Source organism: Melozone crissalis, unplaced genomic scaffold, assembly GCF_028551555.1.
Source record: "Melozone crissalis strain CALT ecotype California unplaced genomic scaffold, PUWL_Pcris_2 ptg000013l_1, whole genome shotgun sequence".
Classification (NCBI taxonomy): Eukaryota; Metazoa; Chordata; class Aves; order Passeriformes; family Passerellidae; genus Melozone; species Melozone crissalis.
The window spans coordinates 56,892,113-56,909,620 of NW_026535791.1; the positions used below are offsets into that span (position 1 = coordinate 56,892,113).

The 17,508-nt window shown below is 38.9% G+C and overlaps 1 protein-coding gene across 3 annotated transcripts in view; it reads left to right on the top strand.

The window, feature by feature from the left end:
- FRMPD4 (FERM and PDZ domain containing 4) overlaps positions 1-17,508 on the top strand; it is a 293,442-nt gene that overhangs the window by 244,272 nt on the left and 31,662 nt on the right. The gene's annotated exons all lie outside the window — the stretch shown is intronic.

Genomic DNA, 17,508 nt, shown 5'->3' on the forward strand with positions numbered 1-17,508 from the left:
AGATACTGATGCTATGTAGGACATGACTTTTTTTTATTATTATTATTTTTCACTTTCTTTCATTTATTTGATTGGTGTTTTGTTTGGTTTTTTGAGGTATGTATTATTTCACTGGGGCTCATGACCTTGTTTTTCAGTGGAAGTCAAATACAGGATGTACTTTTCTGGTACACAATACTGAACATACACAGTTTACAGTGTATTTCAGTACTATTTTTCTTTTCTGCACTGAAATTCTGTTTTGGCAATTATAGCTCTGAATGTCAGAAAACAGTAAGAAGAAGTAATAATTTGGTTTGGTTGTACTGTGGTCATGACTGATAAGGCATGACTGCCTTAATCTGATACGATTTACTGATCTAAAACTTTTTTTTTATTCAAGCAACAGTTTACTTACTAATCTCTTGATTAGAAAGATGATGTTTTATCAAAGGGCAGTGTGCAATAACTTCTTTGAATAGCTACTGTACATTTTCAAATATTTTCACATCTTACTCTTCAATATATTCCACAGAAATTATAGTCTATTGACTAAATACTAAACTTGACGAAAATATTCTAATATTTGCTTGTGTAAGTATTTGATTGATGCTTTTGAACAGTTAAATTGGTTCAAGAAAATAATATTTGGATTTTTAATTGTCTGCTGTCTTCACAGTACTCTCCTCATGACAGATTATCAATATCTCCATGAGATTTTTTTTCTTTCAGCTGCTGCTTTAAAATAATTATAGTATTTTTCTATGTATGTCATTAACAATGAGGAGAAAAAAAATGCTCTTATCAAGGTTGTTCATTTAGATATCTAATATATGCAGCAGGATACCATGAATTTCCCAGTAGGTGCCCATAGTGCACCCCCAGTGGACCATTTTGGTATTTCAAAGAAGGTAATACTGGACTTTTGTGACTAGCTTAATTTATAAAGACAAACATCACTGGCTCTTCCATCAAAAATACATTTGTTAAGATATTGTTTAGCAATACTCTTATTATTGTAAATGGAGCGATAAAGCACAGCAATTTATAATTATTAAGCATAATACAGAGAATCTAATAGTGTTGTTTCACCCTATCCTGCCAGTGCCAAATCTATTAAAACCCTTGGGTGTTAAACAGTCAAGTGCAAATAAAGCAATTCTACAGCTTTGTAAATTAACTATTTTTTGTTTACCAAAGATACATGGTGGATTTGTTTTTGCAAGCAGGAAGAATAACATCTGAGTTTTTTTTTTAAGGACAGCTCTAAACATGATGAATGCTTTGTATGTTGAACCTATAAATGATGAGTCCATAAATATACATGCTAAAATGCATACTGCCTACTTCTAGAAATGCTTATATTTTGCTTTCTGACAAGAAGTCCCTACTTGCTTAAGGCTTTGTTACGGGAAAATTTGACAAAGGTGTTTTAAAAGCAGCAGGAAAGGTGTTGCTTTTCTGCCTGTTCTGCTTTTGTGTGGAATTTTCCTGGAATAGAACAATGGAGCAATGTTCATTCTCCAGCAACATGACTGATCCAAAGCCTGCTGAAGATGATGGAAATCTTTTGGTGCATTTCTGTGCTATTTGAATCAGACTGTTTAGTGATTGTCCCATGAACTGCTTGTAGTGGTTCTACTTGTAGCCTCCTAATTTTAAGATACAGCTGACAAATGGTGGAATAACAGGCTTTAATAAAATGATCCCTATTTGATCTAGGGTATTTCAAGGGATATGCCATTCCCAGTGATAACCCATGCAAGCCTCTGCAGCTCCCTTTCCCATCACCCTCCCTTCTCTGAAACTCTGTGCTTAGTCAGGCACTGTTAATTTTTTTTCAGAAAACACAACATGAAAATTTAGGTATTTCAAGTAGACCAGACTCATTCTTAAGGTAATGCTATATGTTCCAAAACAAAACCATAGAGGAGAGAGACACTGGAAGAGTTTTTAGAGCATGAGGTTTTATGGTAGTAGAAATGACAACAAATGACAGTTGTAAATAAATCATAGAATTGTAGAATGGCCTGGGTTGGAAGGGACCTCAACCCTCCAGTTCCAACGCCCCTGCCATGGACAGGCACATCTTTCCACTAGAGAAGGTTGCTCAGAGCTCCATCCAACCTGGCCTTGAACAATTCCAGGGATGGGACATCTACAGCTTTCCTGTGCAACCTGTTCAGTGCTTTGCCACCCTCAGAGTAATGAATTTCTTCCTAATATCTGATCTAAACCTGCTCTCTTCCAGTTCAAAGCCAGTGCCCCTTGTCCTGTCAATACATGCTTCTCTCCATCTTTCCTGTAGACTCCCTTCAGGTCTTGGAAGGCCACAATCAGGTCACCCCAAAGCCTTCTATTCTCCAGGCTGAACAATCCCAAATCTTTCAGCCTTTCCCCACAGGAGAGGTGCTCCATCCCTTTGATCACCTTGGTGGCCTCCTCTGGACTTGCTCTAACTTGCTCCACATCCTTTCAGTGCTTGGGATCCCAGAGCTGGATGCAGCTGTCCATGAGAACAGAAGGGCAGAATCCCCTCCCTCACCCTGCTGGCTTTTGATGCAACCCAGGACATGTTTGGCTTTCTGGGCTACAAGTCCACATTACCAGGTCAAATCCAGCCTCTCATCTACAGCCCCCCAAGTCCTTCTCAGCAGGGCTGCCCTTGATCTGTTCATTCCCCAACCTGTAAATGAAAAAATACAGAGGTTGAAAATGTTTGTGTTTGTTCTGTGACTCAGTACAATGGTCTGTGTACTGATGCTCCTACTATTTTTTCACTGCATCGCTTAATGTTTGAAGCAACTTCACATCTCTGGGGCAGGGTGTAGGGGCTCATGGGCTGCAGAGTTTGCAGTAACACCCTTCAACATCACTTTCTAGCTACAACAGAAAAAAAGTGTGGGTTTTGTTTTGTTTTGTTTTGTTTTTATGTAGGACCTGAAAAAAACCCCAAGCATTCTGAAATCCTTTCTCTGTTTGTTTCATGAGTCTAAATTAAACTGTTAGGTACTTTGTTATGAGTTATGGTATTCAGGTGAATGGATGAAAGTCCCAGTGTTGTTTCAGTGGAAAAGCATGGTCATCTTGACTGCAGAAAGCATAAAATCATGAGCCCAGAAAGACCAAGAATGCAAGAACAGAAGACAGAAGTTTATCATAGCTGGCATCATGGCTTTGAAGTCACGGTAGGCTTTGATACACCATTATTCAATGCATGAGTCTGACAGCACTGAGATAAAGTTTCTGATGTAAATCAGTGCTTCTTTTCCCTGAGGCTGTTTTACTATGAAAAGAGGTTAGAGGGGGAGAAAAGTGTGATTGTGCCTTTGCCACATCCCTCCTAATTTTGTCTTCATCCTCTTCCTTGCAAGTGTTATGTGCAGTTTGACCATTTATCTGATGGACTGCAATAACTACCTTTATCTGCATTATCACTACCATCTTCCCTGTAATAATAGGAAAGTTTTTGAAATCAAATTTCAGTGCTTTTCATGTTTCTTCTTTTACTTTCCTTAAGTTAGTTGGTTTAATTTTCCAGGTATCAGTACAGTGCTAGAGATGAAAATACAAAGCAGGCTGCATCAGAAATGCCTCAGTTTCAAATTCTGACCTATTAAATTAAAACTTCAATAAGTAGAACAAAATATGTTGTTAATTGATAACACCCTTCTTTACAGCCCATATTGTCATGTGGTTTGCAGTGAACTAATTTTCTTTCCTGAACTAAGCATTTTGTGCAGAGAAAGTTAATTCTATTCAGAACTTACTGTTATATAATTCCATATAATAAATACATTGGAGATGACTGCTGAAGATCAGGAGAACTTTGATGAGTAGCAAATGTCAACAAAAAATGTCAATACTGTCTGTACTGGATAACATCTGAATGTGAGCATTATCACAAGCTTTATAAAAAAGTTAATCACTTGCAAGAAGAAAACAACCATTTATGAACCACCAAGCCAAAACAGATCCAAGGTCCTTTATTGTTACATGTTGTATTTGATAGACCTGGCTCCAGTTGTTTCAGAGAAAGGTCAGAGACCACACAATGATTTGTGTATGGAATAATCTTTCTTGGGGAAGATCTGTTTCAACAACCCTTTTAATTAGGAAAAGCATAAGCACTTTTTTTCCGTCCCTTGATTTTTACTGCACTTTCTGCAACAGTCCTGCATTTTCCTTAAGAAGCGGCACAATAAGAACCTAGAGGTTCTGCAGGTGTCGTAGGAAGGGGACCAGGACACCAGATGGTTCATCACAGGTCCAATTTATTGAAGAAAGTATCAAACACTTATACAGCAAATAATAAGCTTATGAATATTCTGTAAGCCAAGCAATCTATTGGTTAAACTATACCATGAACTCTTCCTCATTCCTTAGGGGTTACATCTCTCTTTTCTCATGTCTCTTTCACTATTTGTTATCCTACTACAGCTAGGCCCAAGGACACACTATCTCACAGGTGCAGGACTTTGAATTAGCCACGGCTTTGTACTTTTCCATTCTCTAGTCTCCTAAATTTCCCAACATGCAGGTTCTTCCCTTCAATCATCATTGGCTGCACACATAATCAAAGACCTTCTTAATGAATATATATAATATGGATTTTTCAAGTGGAAAGTATAGAGTGATCGTTTTCTTTCCATTTCCCTTGGAACGGGAATGCTTGTGTATGGATCTCACCCTTACTCTGCAAAGGGAAAGGACTCTTGCATTTCCAGAATAGGATAATTTTCCAAATTACTTCTTAATAACGGGTAGATGGACAGGCAGTCAATGGCATCTGAAGCAGCTGGAGTATTGTGCAGCCTAGGACACAGGAAGAAAAGGTTGCAGCTGGAAGAGGAGCCATCCCTTCTTCCCATGCTCCCCATAGTGAGCTCAGAGAGGCAGCTTAGGGAGGATGACTTTGCTTTCCCTGCCTCTCCAAGAGCCAGCCCTTTGGGAGTGGGATAAGAGGAGTGGCAGGTCTAAGGTCGTGTCACACAGCTGTAGGGATCCCTAAACATCTCCAGTGGCTGGCTTTGAGCAACCAATGACTTTGTTGTGCAGGCCATTGCAATACACAGAGCCTTTGGGACACCTGGGATTCTTTGCCCAGAACAAAACAGAAAGAGGTCTTTAGGCCTCTGCTCATGGAAGGCACTCCATGTACGAGGTGGCAGCAGCAGCATGGGGAGGGAAGTACAGTCACCACCACACGTTCCAGAACACTGAGCAGTGTCAGGCTGACTGAACAGCTTAATGATACTGGCAGCAGCAGCATGCAGAACAGCAAAGCAAAAGTGGAATATTTGGTCTCAATGAATGGATGAATCAAAGAACTAGGAGAGTGGATTGTTTATAACTGCCTTTAAAAATGTGAATAGTATGTCGTTCAAATGATGAATTTACAGATCGTGAAGAGCAAAGATCCCCTTCACAGGTGACCTTCCTGAAACTTTCCTTTTGGAGTTCAGATCTTTAGAAGAGCCATGGGGAAGGTATGACCTTTGAACAATTCTTGGGAAGCTGCAGATGGGGAGAGGGTAGAGGGAGGAAAATAAATAAAATAAACCCTCTCAAACCTCTCTGACCTCCCTCCTCCACTTTTTGTTTTAATGATTAGCTTTGAGAGTGTGATTCTATAAACATGCTTCTCTTCCCTGTCTCTTTTCCTTATATGCCTTTGTGGATGTTGATCCTTTAGATAAAGAGCTTTTGCCCTGAGGTTATCTTTTAGTTAGGATAGGACAGAATTAGGGAATGAAAAGTATATTGAAAATAAAAAAAAAGACAACCAAGCAAAAAAATTTAAGAAGGATTTGTAAGGTTTGTTTAAAAGATCTCAAGTAGCTGGATTATTTTTTGTAGAGTAACAGATTAGTAAATTTGAACTATTTTTCAATATTTTTATTCTTCTCTTGCCGTGTGTGACATAAGGAATTAGTGGCATGCATGTGGGCAGTTTGGTGTCTAGTCAGGGCTGCAGGTGATAAAAACGCATCATCCTGTGACCTCTCTGTTTAGATCTTGCTCTTGGTCTCATCCTCTTTTTGCTGACTTAAAGGCTAAAATTATGCCTGAGGATGGACTCGTAACTGTTTTCCTCACATGAATGCAAAAACTACTGACTTTTAGATGTAAAGAATCTGCCAGCCAATATTCATAATTTGGCACTCTGGCATTAGCAGTAAATGTAATTTTGAAATAATGATTCAATTTGCTTTTTACAAATCACATTTGCAGTCTAATTAGACTCAAAAAAATTACTTTATGACTACATAATGAAGAATATTGTGTCCATTGGAACATAGAGATACAGTGATTTTTCTGTCAGAATCAATTCCTATTTTTAATCTTGAGATTTGGCCTATAGCACTTAAAGAACATATATCCTTCCATGCTAAATCCGCTCCAATGTCCCCTTTGAGAACTGAATTTTAATGCACATCCTTGGAACAAGGAATTTATTCTTGCACAGATAGTTTGTTGTCAGTGTGTACAAGTGAAGCAGATTTTTGAACTGCTTTTTTTTGTGCTTATCTCATGATTGCAGCTGAAGTGAGGGATATTTGTGATGGCTTAAGTTCATGAACTAGCTTTAAATGAAAGTCCTTAACATACTATGGATGAAACACAAGTACAAGCTGTTCGAGAGGAAAATGGGATGTTCATCCAAGAGAAGAAATCTGCAGGCCCCAAAGGTTGCTCTTTATAGGAGTTATTCTGTAGGAAGGGCACCTTCATGCTGCATACTTCTCAAACCTGGTGAAGTTGTTTACATGGCTAATAAAGGATGCATTCTTATGCAGAATACCATGGGTTGGCTCAGACTACAAGAGCAGGCCCTGCAGTATCCAAAGGCCAGGTAGATGACTCAAGGTGCCTAAAACCCCGAGTGCAGCCCACAGAGCCTGTTGTTCTCTTTGTGTGTTTGACAGGTCAGGGTAATTCCTGAACAATAAAACTTCTCTCACACCTGATTGAAAATTCATCTCTATGAGCTCCAACTCTTTAAAACCAAGCCTTTAGCCCGAACTAGCTGCCTATAACCTTGCTGAGGATGGGAGAAGCTATTTGCAGCTGCCCTCTGATTTCAGAAAGCATCTAGAGAAGTGCTTTTGACACTTTGAGCTGTGGTACCTCATGCCCTGAGACAGCTCGAGGTGAATCTCCTCTTTGGACGGGTGTGGGGGCTGGCTGGTCGTGCTGGCTGGACCAGCAGAGCCACTCGGTTGCCACCTCTCACCTCGACTCATTTGTAGCTCCCGGTGAGTGTCTGAGTGCTCCATCCCAGAGCCCTGGCACAGCGAGCCCGGCCTTTGCCCCGGGAGATGGTCATGGACAGGCCGGGCTGCTTCAGAGCCTCAGCCAGAGGCAGCAGCGGCCATGGGCCCTGCCCCTTCGCTACCATGGCTTCTGCTTAGAGAGGGCTTGCACAAGACGACTCGATTCACTGTTTTGTGTTGAGTAGTTGCTTGCTTTGGCAGAGCAGGGACTGTGCCGGGAGCAGGGGCTGTGCCGGGACAGGCTCAGTACCAGCGCCGCCGCTTGGAGCCCCCACTGCAGGGCGGCGGCTCGGGCTCTCCCGGGCCGCAGCAGCAGCTGAGCAAATACAAATGACGTACGAAATACCTATGAAATCAATTTAGCAAGTCTCATCGGGTCAGTCCCTTCTTCTTTTTCCCCTACACCAGTACGCATCTTCCCTCCTACCACCTTCTGGCTGCAGCTATGAGTTATGGAGTCACCTCCCCCGTGAACAGCTTCCCTCCTCCCCCTGTTTTCCTGAAGAGCAGAGCTGTTTTCCTGTCCTTCCCTTCAGCCCTGTTACCCGCAGCTCCTAAGGAGCGGGAGAGGACAGGGATATAAACTGGTTAATTTTCACCTTTTTTTTGTTTTGTTTTGTTTTGTTTTGTTTTTTTTGTGTTGCTGCGGCGCAGCGAGGGCGGCGGGCTGGGCGGGCTCGGCGGGCCGGGCACGGCCCCGGTGCCTGTGTGAATCGTGTCCCCGGGCGAACTTTATCTGCCGGGTGCGGGTACCGAAACATCGGCAAGGCAAGCGTGGGCGGCTTTAGAGCCCATACTGAAGAGACTGGCATCGTATTTTTACTGCTGGTGTTACCCATCTAGACTGGAGCTCGCATCTCTGAATCCGACTGCACTGCAATTATGTCTTCATTTTCTGTGTGCATAGAAGAATGCAACCATTCAGCATTTTATGCTTGGTTTGAGTCTGCAAGGCAGTTTTCTTCTCCCCTTTTCAAACATTCGTTCCCCCTCTATAATTTACAATATATTTGCATTTATCAGGGAAGAATTTCTGCTTAAGTATAATTTAAGTTTTATCTTAACAACCATGTTTATAAGCAGCATACATTTGCTTTGAAACTTTTCAGAGAAACTTCCCAAGAAAAATGTTAAAAAATTGTTTTGTTCTAGTGATACATAAAAAGGGAAAAAAGTGAAGGGTATAGCAGCATAAATGCATCTTTAGGTTAACCAGCATACATTATAAGATTTATTAAATGACAATTAATAATATGATTTTGAAAGATTGGACAAAGCTTTAAAGAGAATAGATTTTTAAAGCTACATCTAACTGATTTTAGCACAGTAAGTAAATTTTTCCTTTAAATAATTTTTTTAAAAAGGGGATGAACCTTTGGATTTGAAACATTCCAGATATATGGAATATATTCATGGCAGGACTTTGAATAAGTAATCCAATTTAACAGGAACAGGTGGTTAATTGTCTGGCAGAATTTCTGTCTCAATTTCTTCTCCTTTCAGTCTACTTATTAAATAAATTAAATAATGTGTGAGGATATAAATATAACCAAAGACTGCACTTTGAGACTGCAGTCTGAATTACATGCTGTGTGAATGGTAGCTTGAGAAGGTAGCCCCTTTGGCTGCTCCTCCAAATCATTATAAAATCACTTTTGCCATCACTTATACTGTTCCAGTGGCACATGGATATGTCTTTGGCATCTGACCAATCAATTTTCCATTCCAGATGCAGTAAGCAAAAATCATTCTGCATTAGTCTCTGCAGCTCAGTATCCATCAATTGTCTAACCTTGCAGATATAATGATAATTACAGTAATACTAATAATAAAACCCACAATGCTCAAGACACTGCTGGAACTTTTCTTAATGAGGAATTGAGTGAGTCTTGTTTTGTTCAAACATTTACTCCTTAAAACCATTTCCAGCAATCTGTAATTATTTAAAATATTATTCTAGCATTGTGTTCCATAACAAAGGATTGTGATGCTCTTAGATTGGATGAGATAGTTTGGTCCCAAAAAGGCAGATAAGACTAAAAAGCAAACGTAATAGTGTTCAGACATCTGAAAGAAAAATACCATCACTCTTGGAATGAATGTGGGTTTTTTTAAGAAACAACAATCAAGCTAATAATATTGAACTGAGAACAGTATATAATATAGTGCTTGAAAATACAGTATTCTTCAGAATTCAAGAGCTTTATCACATTTCCAATTGCATCTTCCTCTTTTTAATTTATTTTTCTTTATTGGCTGAGTTACTTTGAGCTGAGATAATGCTGTGAAGGACTTCCGACACAAAATAGCTCTAAGTGAATGTTATGCATTATTAATAAAAACTCAGATAACTCTCTAAAACAAGATGATCCTAAAGCATTTAACATTTAATCAGCAAAATTTATCTCATGTTCTGCTTTTTGAAAAGCATTAAAGGAAAGAAAAATTTAATAGCTGCAGGGATGAAGGATGTGTGTGAATGCCTGACCTTTCATTACTACACACACAATGCCCAAATGTGAAAATGAAAATGCCAGTGCCGTACAGATTATGAATAGCAGCTGTAATGGTTTCTAATGCTTCAGTACAAATGAAAATGAAGCTCTGATCGTAAAAGATAATGGTTAATTTGTCACATAGTAAAAATATCTGTAAGATTTCCTCATCTTTAGTGATCTTTCGTCCTCTTTAACATGTAACTCTCATAAATCTCTTTTGCAATTGTACAGATACCAGCATTGCTCCTCTACACTTTCTGATATCTTCAATTCTTTTAGTTTCTTATTTCCAGTTTGAAGTATAATTGTAAAGTATGTGATTTCCTTGTTTCTCAGCAAGGAACAATAAGTCATACTAGTCTTTATTTTAATTCATTGATGTAATTATTTATTCAAAGTGTTTGGCATTAGATAATGCATTTTATTAAATAATTGTTTTTATTGATCTCTTAACATCCATAGTATCTAGAATATACTATACAAAACTATACAAAATACTGCAGCAGCATGTATGGTAGATCTCTGTCCAAAGTATATGTCAAAAATCAGGGTAGGGGAGAAACTGTTGGGAGAATATATGTGCTAATGAAGCAATATTTGCATTGTGTTAGTATCAGTATGTCAATTGTTTACATTTTGTGAAGTCCAGGCAGGCAAACAAGAGCTCTGCTAGAGCCAGTGTTCATTGTGAAGACAGCAACATTTCTTTTCCTGCTCCAGAGGATGCTGTGGCCATCCCAGCAAGGGGAATTTCCTTCAAATCCATAGGCAGTCACTCTCCAGTCCAGCTTTGGATTGATGGTTTGTGACAGCAGAGCTGCACCCTGCTTGTTCACTCATCAGTGTAGTTTTAACCTGGGCACAGAGTTACATTTCTGCAAAGGGGCTACATTTCTACAGTCATTAGCTGTGCCATGAAGTTTTTGGTGACTTCTAGGCTAAGTTTAAGCTGCTCTACCACTTAAAATGAAGAGAAATAGCCCAGCACAAATTATCTCAAAACTTTCCCTTCTCATGGAGCTTGAGATATCTGCTGCATCCAAACTAGAGAAAAAAAATTATTGAGTAAAGTGATGATTGTTGCCTTCTAACACAGTGTCAGCAAAAACAGGCATTAAAAATAAGCCATCAGAAGACCGAAATTCTTTTCTAAATGAAAATTTACGTAGCAGCTCTTTGAAAGAAAGAAGAAGAAATCGACAAGGCTTCATTATGTGAATGCTTCATTATGTGAATTATGTTTACTCCCTGAAACATCCTTTTCAATTGCTAGATCATATTGATAATCTCTGTGTTATACTGAGATAAGTAATGGAGTAACACCAATTTCCACGGTTTGAAAAGTTGTCTCATAATACCCTTCAGCTTTAACCTTCATTATTTTATCTGTTTCCACTATTGAAACAAAAATGAAATAAAAACTCAAGAGACTGTGTGACTGCATCAAGGTGTCTAAACAAGTGCTAGAAATTCAAGAGAGCATAAGAAAATTTCTTTTATTCTAATTCAGATAATGTAGAGGAACATAAGAGACCTCTAGAAATATGTTCTCAAGATGTTGTATTTCTTTTCTTTCTCCTCCTGAGTAAGTGAACTCTGAACTCAGTTTAACCATCCATATATATTTACAAAAATTTAGAAGTTATTTTAGAAAACAGAAAGATGTTGTTATTACATTTAGCATTTTTTAAATTAAACTTTATATGAAAATGTATGCTACTATAGAAATATCATGATGACTCCATTTTTGAAAGCTGAATATAAGAAATGATGAAGAAATTGGAATGTATTTAATAACGATTGCTGGTTGTGCGGGTCTCTGGTGGCTTCCTCAGGTGAATGGTTCATGCCACTCTTTCAAAGCATAGTCTGTCACATCAGCTTTGGGGTGGATTTTTTTGAATGGTTAGAATTTACCATGTTGAGCATTTTGTTCTGGAGCTTTGGTGTTTTGTTACAACCCAAGTTCCTGGACATCCTCAATGAGAATGCCAGTGCAAAGAATGAGTGAGCCCAGACTGACTTTGTGGGTTTAACATCCCTGAACATTGTGAACAGTGGGCAGGTGTTGTGTGTCTGCTGGATCTGGGCATGGACAGCTGCTGAATGGAGAGCAGAATTGCACTTAGCTGACTTAGAAACTGTCCAAAAGGGCGTGCACAAAATGCTCATAGAAATGCCATTTAAAAGTAATTGCAGTCTGATGGAAGCAGCACAGTGTGACAAATAAAGATGAGAAATTTTCAGGAGACTACAACTGACCTTTCCATGGTGAGACCAACCTCTTCTGTAAATATTTTACTTTGCTAGTATTGTATTAAAGCTCCATAGAACTACTTCTCAAGATATGCCATCAATAGACATCTTGGGACTGCCTCATATTCATTTTCTTCATTACACTTTGAAAATTAACGTTTCCTCAGAGCTTTTGAGATTTTGGCAGTTAATGATAGAGAAAACTAGCACTGGAATGTTGGCCTGGATGAGTGACCTGAGAGACCAATATTATCCTATTTTGTCTGCCTTTGATCCTTTAAAACTAATGTGTAGAAAGTCTAATTAGAAGAGGACAGCTGAACAATTAATTAATAGGGGAATAAGCACTGCATTTTTCTCCTTGGCTGTATGGCATCTCCATGCAGCATGGATTAATTGACGTGCTGATAGTGTTGGCAGTGGTATGCCAACAGTCGGAATTGGTGTCAGTCTCAGTCCATCGGATACACACACATGCTCATCTGGTTCTTGGGTTGTTTTTTGATACATTGACCAAAATAAGCACATACTGCTTCTGTTGGATGAGAGAACTCCAGTGTAGTAACTCCTAATATTTTGTTGGTTCAGTCTTGAAGTTTAATCCCAAGTGCTCCCAGGGGTTCAGGGAGGCCATCATAAATCTGTGTAAGTAGGAAAATGATTGTCTAAAGAAGGCACCTTTGTCTATGTCAAGTTTTCTGAATATCACCAGTACTTCGAGGTGCACTCAATTAATTGAATTCCAGTGTAGTAAGGAGCAGGTAACATTGCTCAGCAGTGTAAGACTGCTGCTGGTATTCAAGCAGCCTGGCCAAAGCCCTCCTCTAACAGCATACACAGGTATTTACAGCATACACAGGTATTTACTGTTTGACCAACATTTTGGTAACTCAATTATGAAGTTTTAACAGCCTTAAAGTTGAAAATATGAGCAGCTGGAAACCTTTGAGTATTTATGAGAGGAGGGTTTATTTTGATAAGAGGTAAATATAGTTGTCATACAGCACTGAAATTCAACAACTTTATAGGGCTTACCTTCCCACAGTGCTAGTACAGGAGGAAACAGTGTGAATCTGGTACCTGTGAAAGCTTGACAGATGAACAGCTTTAAAGAAGAGGAGGCTTCTTTATTCTCAAAGCCTTTATTGCAGAGGTATCTGAGATGGCATCTGCTGTATGAAAGCCAACCAGTGTGCCACAGCCCTGTTCTGAAGGGACCACTTTTGTTGGAGGAAGCGAGTGTAATTCAGCCTGCAGACACATTCACTCCTTGACCCCTTACAGAGATTGCCAACAAGGGTTCCAATTAGTGCCAGCAGCAGACTGTGACGATTTTAAAGATTGACTTTCACACCATGCCAGGCCTTTAAAATAAAGAACATTTATACAGAACACAATTTGCTTTGACAGTAATTTTCAGTATGCTATTATTGAAGTTATTTATGTTTGAATCTGAGCATCTTTTCACTCAGCTGTGTTTCTGCTGCTGTTTGATCCTGCAGTGTTGTAATAATCCTATCCTTATGTGTTTTATACTTTTATGTGTCAGTGGTTGTTTCAAGCATCCATTACTTACACAGTTTTTAGGGCTCAGGCATTCAATCAGGATTCTTGCAAAATTCCCAAGTTCTTGTGCAGATTGCTTTTGCTGTTGCAAGCCCTCAGATATTTGATGGCACACTTAAATTTTAATGACTTTGTGAAGTAGCAGGCTATGCAAATTAAAGTGTAGGGTTCAGGAGTTCACAAGTTGAAGTTGCTTGGATGTCAAAAGTATTTCACTCCTTTGACAGCAAGACTAAGGACAGGTAATATCATTAACATCAGCAGACAGGGCAGCCACAGCTTTCCAAATGTGATTGTGATGTCTCTGCCTTCTGATACCAGGGATTACAATGCACCATTCTGATCTCCAAAAATAAGACCTGGACACTATGATCTTTGTATTCTGTGCTCTGTCATCTCCAGAAAACAGTATCCAAGTTGATGCTCATCTCTGAAGTTGTTCTTCATGTGTCTGAACCCAAAGATCGGTACCTTGGCCTCATATGAGGCTTCTCATATGACTTCTCTGTGACTTCCTCATATGACTTCTTCTGTGACTCTATTTCATGCAGTGTTACCTGTCCTCCCTAAATTGGGACCCCAGACCTCACCTCTGTTGGGTGTACCTTATATTATGAGCTTCCTGCTATGCTTCCTGCAACTGTCTTCTGAGATGGAGCTGGTAATGTAATGCCATGTGTATTGTACCTTTCCTTGCCTGCATGGTGTGATGGCAGGAATGCCATCTCTCACTGTGTACAGGATGTTCAGGGAGAATTCCTAAGGGTCAGCTGAAAAGGCAGAGACTGAAATCCCATTACCACTTTTCCAGCAGTTGGTTCTTCCAAGTATTGGCAACCTCCAGAGAAAGTATAATTTTCTGTGTTCACCTAAAACGATTTCTGGAAAACATTGTCCTAGGCATGGAGAGGTCTGATTCTTCACCTGCTGCTAAAACAGTGATTATCGATGGGTAGATGTAATTAAAGATCAAAAGGTATGTGCCCACAGTAGCATGGCTTCCAGCTTGGTTTAATCTGTTGTACTTGTCAATTAGTCATGCAACTATTGCCTGCAGTTTGTGTTCTGTGGGGTTGCCTTTGGAAATGGAAAGGGAAGAGCCCCACATGCCATGGCTCTTGCTGGAGGATTCTCTGGTGCTGAGGGCTTTTAGCTTGAGTGTTTTTGTTTGCACAGTGCTGCTTCTCCTGTGGCAAAACCAGCCCAGCACACTCTTCTTAAAGCCTTTCTCCCTGGATCCCTCCACATTGTTTCATGGGTATCCATGAGTACTGAGTTTGTCTCATAGTTTATCAAGGTGCCCCAGGTCAACTCAGGCAGGTTGGAATCATCACAGAACCTCAAAGCTCACTCTGTGTGTCTGTGCTGTGTAATAACAACTGAGAATGGGGAAACTGCCTTAAATTGGGTCAACTCTGTCCCACCAAGGTCCTTCCAGAGGATGTCACCATCCCCGGAAATAAATATACCTGGATCTCTGGGGAAAACTCTTCCACAGGAATTGTTGCTCATGATAAAACCCTGGGGAAGTGAAATTTGTAACTTCCCTAGATGAATATAAGTACTGCAAAACAGGTTTTACCTAAAAATGTATATACAACTCAAATAAAAAATGATCCTTAGTTGTAACTAAATTATTTTAAGGTCACTGCCAACCCTGTGATTCATTCTATGAAATAATTTCAAATGTACCACAATAGAGTGACTTTGCAAACCCTTTGCTCAATAATACTGTGTTAATATTCATAATACTAAAAGATAATTTCCACTTTCCTTAGCTTTGAATAGGGCATTTGAGGTAACCTGTTAGATTTTTTAGTTAGCTTTTGACCCATTGATTTCCATTTCCTTACTTCAAAAATGTAGTGTAAACATACTGCAGATCATGGCATCAAAATCCACAATTGTGGAATTCAGGTCTTTCTTATCAATAGTGAGACCCAAATTGAAACAGATGATTTTAAAATAGCAGAGAAAAGTGTTTCAGAACAAGAGCTTCAGAATTTATTGTTCATTGTGAATGAAACAGCTAAGTTAAGGTTAGAAGATTTTTCTGAATTGTATTTCCTGAAAATTATATTATTTATTATAGCTTTAATTAATTCTTTGTTTGTTCATCCTCAGTGTGAAAGAAACCAAGTATTCCTCTAGTATGTAAAACTGCTAAAAGCTTTAAAATTAGCATAAGCAATTTTTCATTTCTCCTTCTTAAGAGCAACATATACATTTTTTTCTATTTATGTGCTATATTTGCTGTAGGATGCATATGAATAATAGACCCACTTATTCTGTTTTGCTCAGATCCTGGGATTCCCCCATGTGCCCCACCTGCCTTTGCCCTTCCTCTCTTCCAGCTAGCAAGAAGCAGAGGAGAGGCAGTGATTTCCAGCCTCAAGTTCACAGAGGCTGCCATTGTAGCTGAATGTTAATGCCTCATGCAGCTCGAGATGCCTGATACTTAGTAATGCAACTTTAACCTTTATAATAGACATGATTTGATTCCCAAACCATCTATATTCTCTTCTTGTTGCAGCCCAAGTAGCTGTGAGGAGTAGTGAGAATGGACAAATATAATCACCACGCAGGACACGGAGAAGGACAGAGAGATGAATCACAAATTCCCATCAGATTTTTCAGCCTTGTTATCACTGTTTGATTCTAATGTCAGGAAATGAAAGAAACATGAAGATATTTTGTTGTGATGTTGGCGTTAGCCAGTGAGATGGCAGAGCACTCAAAAAGTCAGCAGCTTGTTTTCTAAGCTGGTATTGCAGATGTTTGGTCTTAAGTGACTCTAAAAGAGCACAGAAATAATTAGGTAGTTGTTAAGTGAGTATGAAAGGTATTAAAATAACTGTAATATAGGCTTTTTTAAAAAATTTAGGCACATTAGGAAAGACATTTCAGGGTGAAACTAAGCAGATACTCCAAAGGGTCTTATTATAACCTTAAATGTTGAGTGTATGGTCCCATCTAGCATCCTTCCAATGCAAGTGTTTATCCTACAAGAAAGTCTTTTCCACCAGATATACCTTTTGATCTTTTAGTTAAAAAAAAAAAAAAACATTTTCTAATCTAGCATGAATCTTGCCTAGCCTGACACCTGGACAGGTTTAATCCAAGAATAATGAATAGCTGAAAAGCATTTTCAGGAGAAGCTGATTTTATTTTTAAAGACAACTCTCTAGCATAGCTGGACTGCAGGAGGCAGAGGTGGTGGTGGTAATCATGCACAGCATGAGAAACATAAAGTAGTGAGTTCAAAGTAATTGAAAGGATCACTTGGTCATGGTGCAGTTATCCCAGTGCTGCAGTTTATCCCAAACTAACAGCTGTGAGCCTTTCTGTCTACTAACCTGCCTAGGTTAATATAGCAATCATAATTGGATAGATGTGGATAGCACAGAGATTATGAGGTTCTTGAAATAAATTACCTTTCTTAACATGCATTTGTAGATTCCCAAAAAATGTGGTAATAATGCAAATATCTAATAAAAGAAGTAAAAAATTGAAGCTCTAGCAATTTTTTTTTTTTAGTTACATGGTATTAGATTAGACTTTGCTCCTTACATGACTGATGGCTTTGGCAAAAGTAGAGTTTGTTATCCCTGTTGGCATTTAATAATGTGTTTGCTTCATCAAGTATAGACTGACATTCCAGAATAGTTTTCTGACTAGGCCTTCATTCTCTCCTCCATTTTTTTTGCCTTTTGGCTTCTTAAGTTGCATATCAGTGTTGTCATTTTTTCTATAAGGTGACCCTATATGCAACCAATACAGTATGATTATTTTTAGTTAGTTCTGCTCAAGGGGTCAGGCATGCAAAATCAGTTCCATGTCAATTTATCCAGGTGGTAACTCACATAAATAAACAATTTATGTTTTAAAGTAGTAAAACCAATAGAAATTTAATTCTATCTCAACAAAATGGC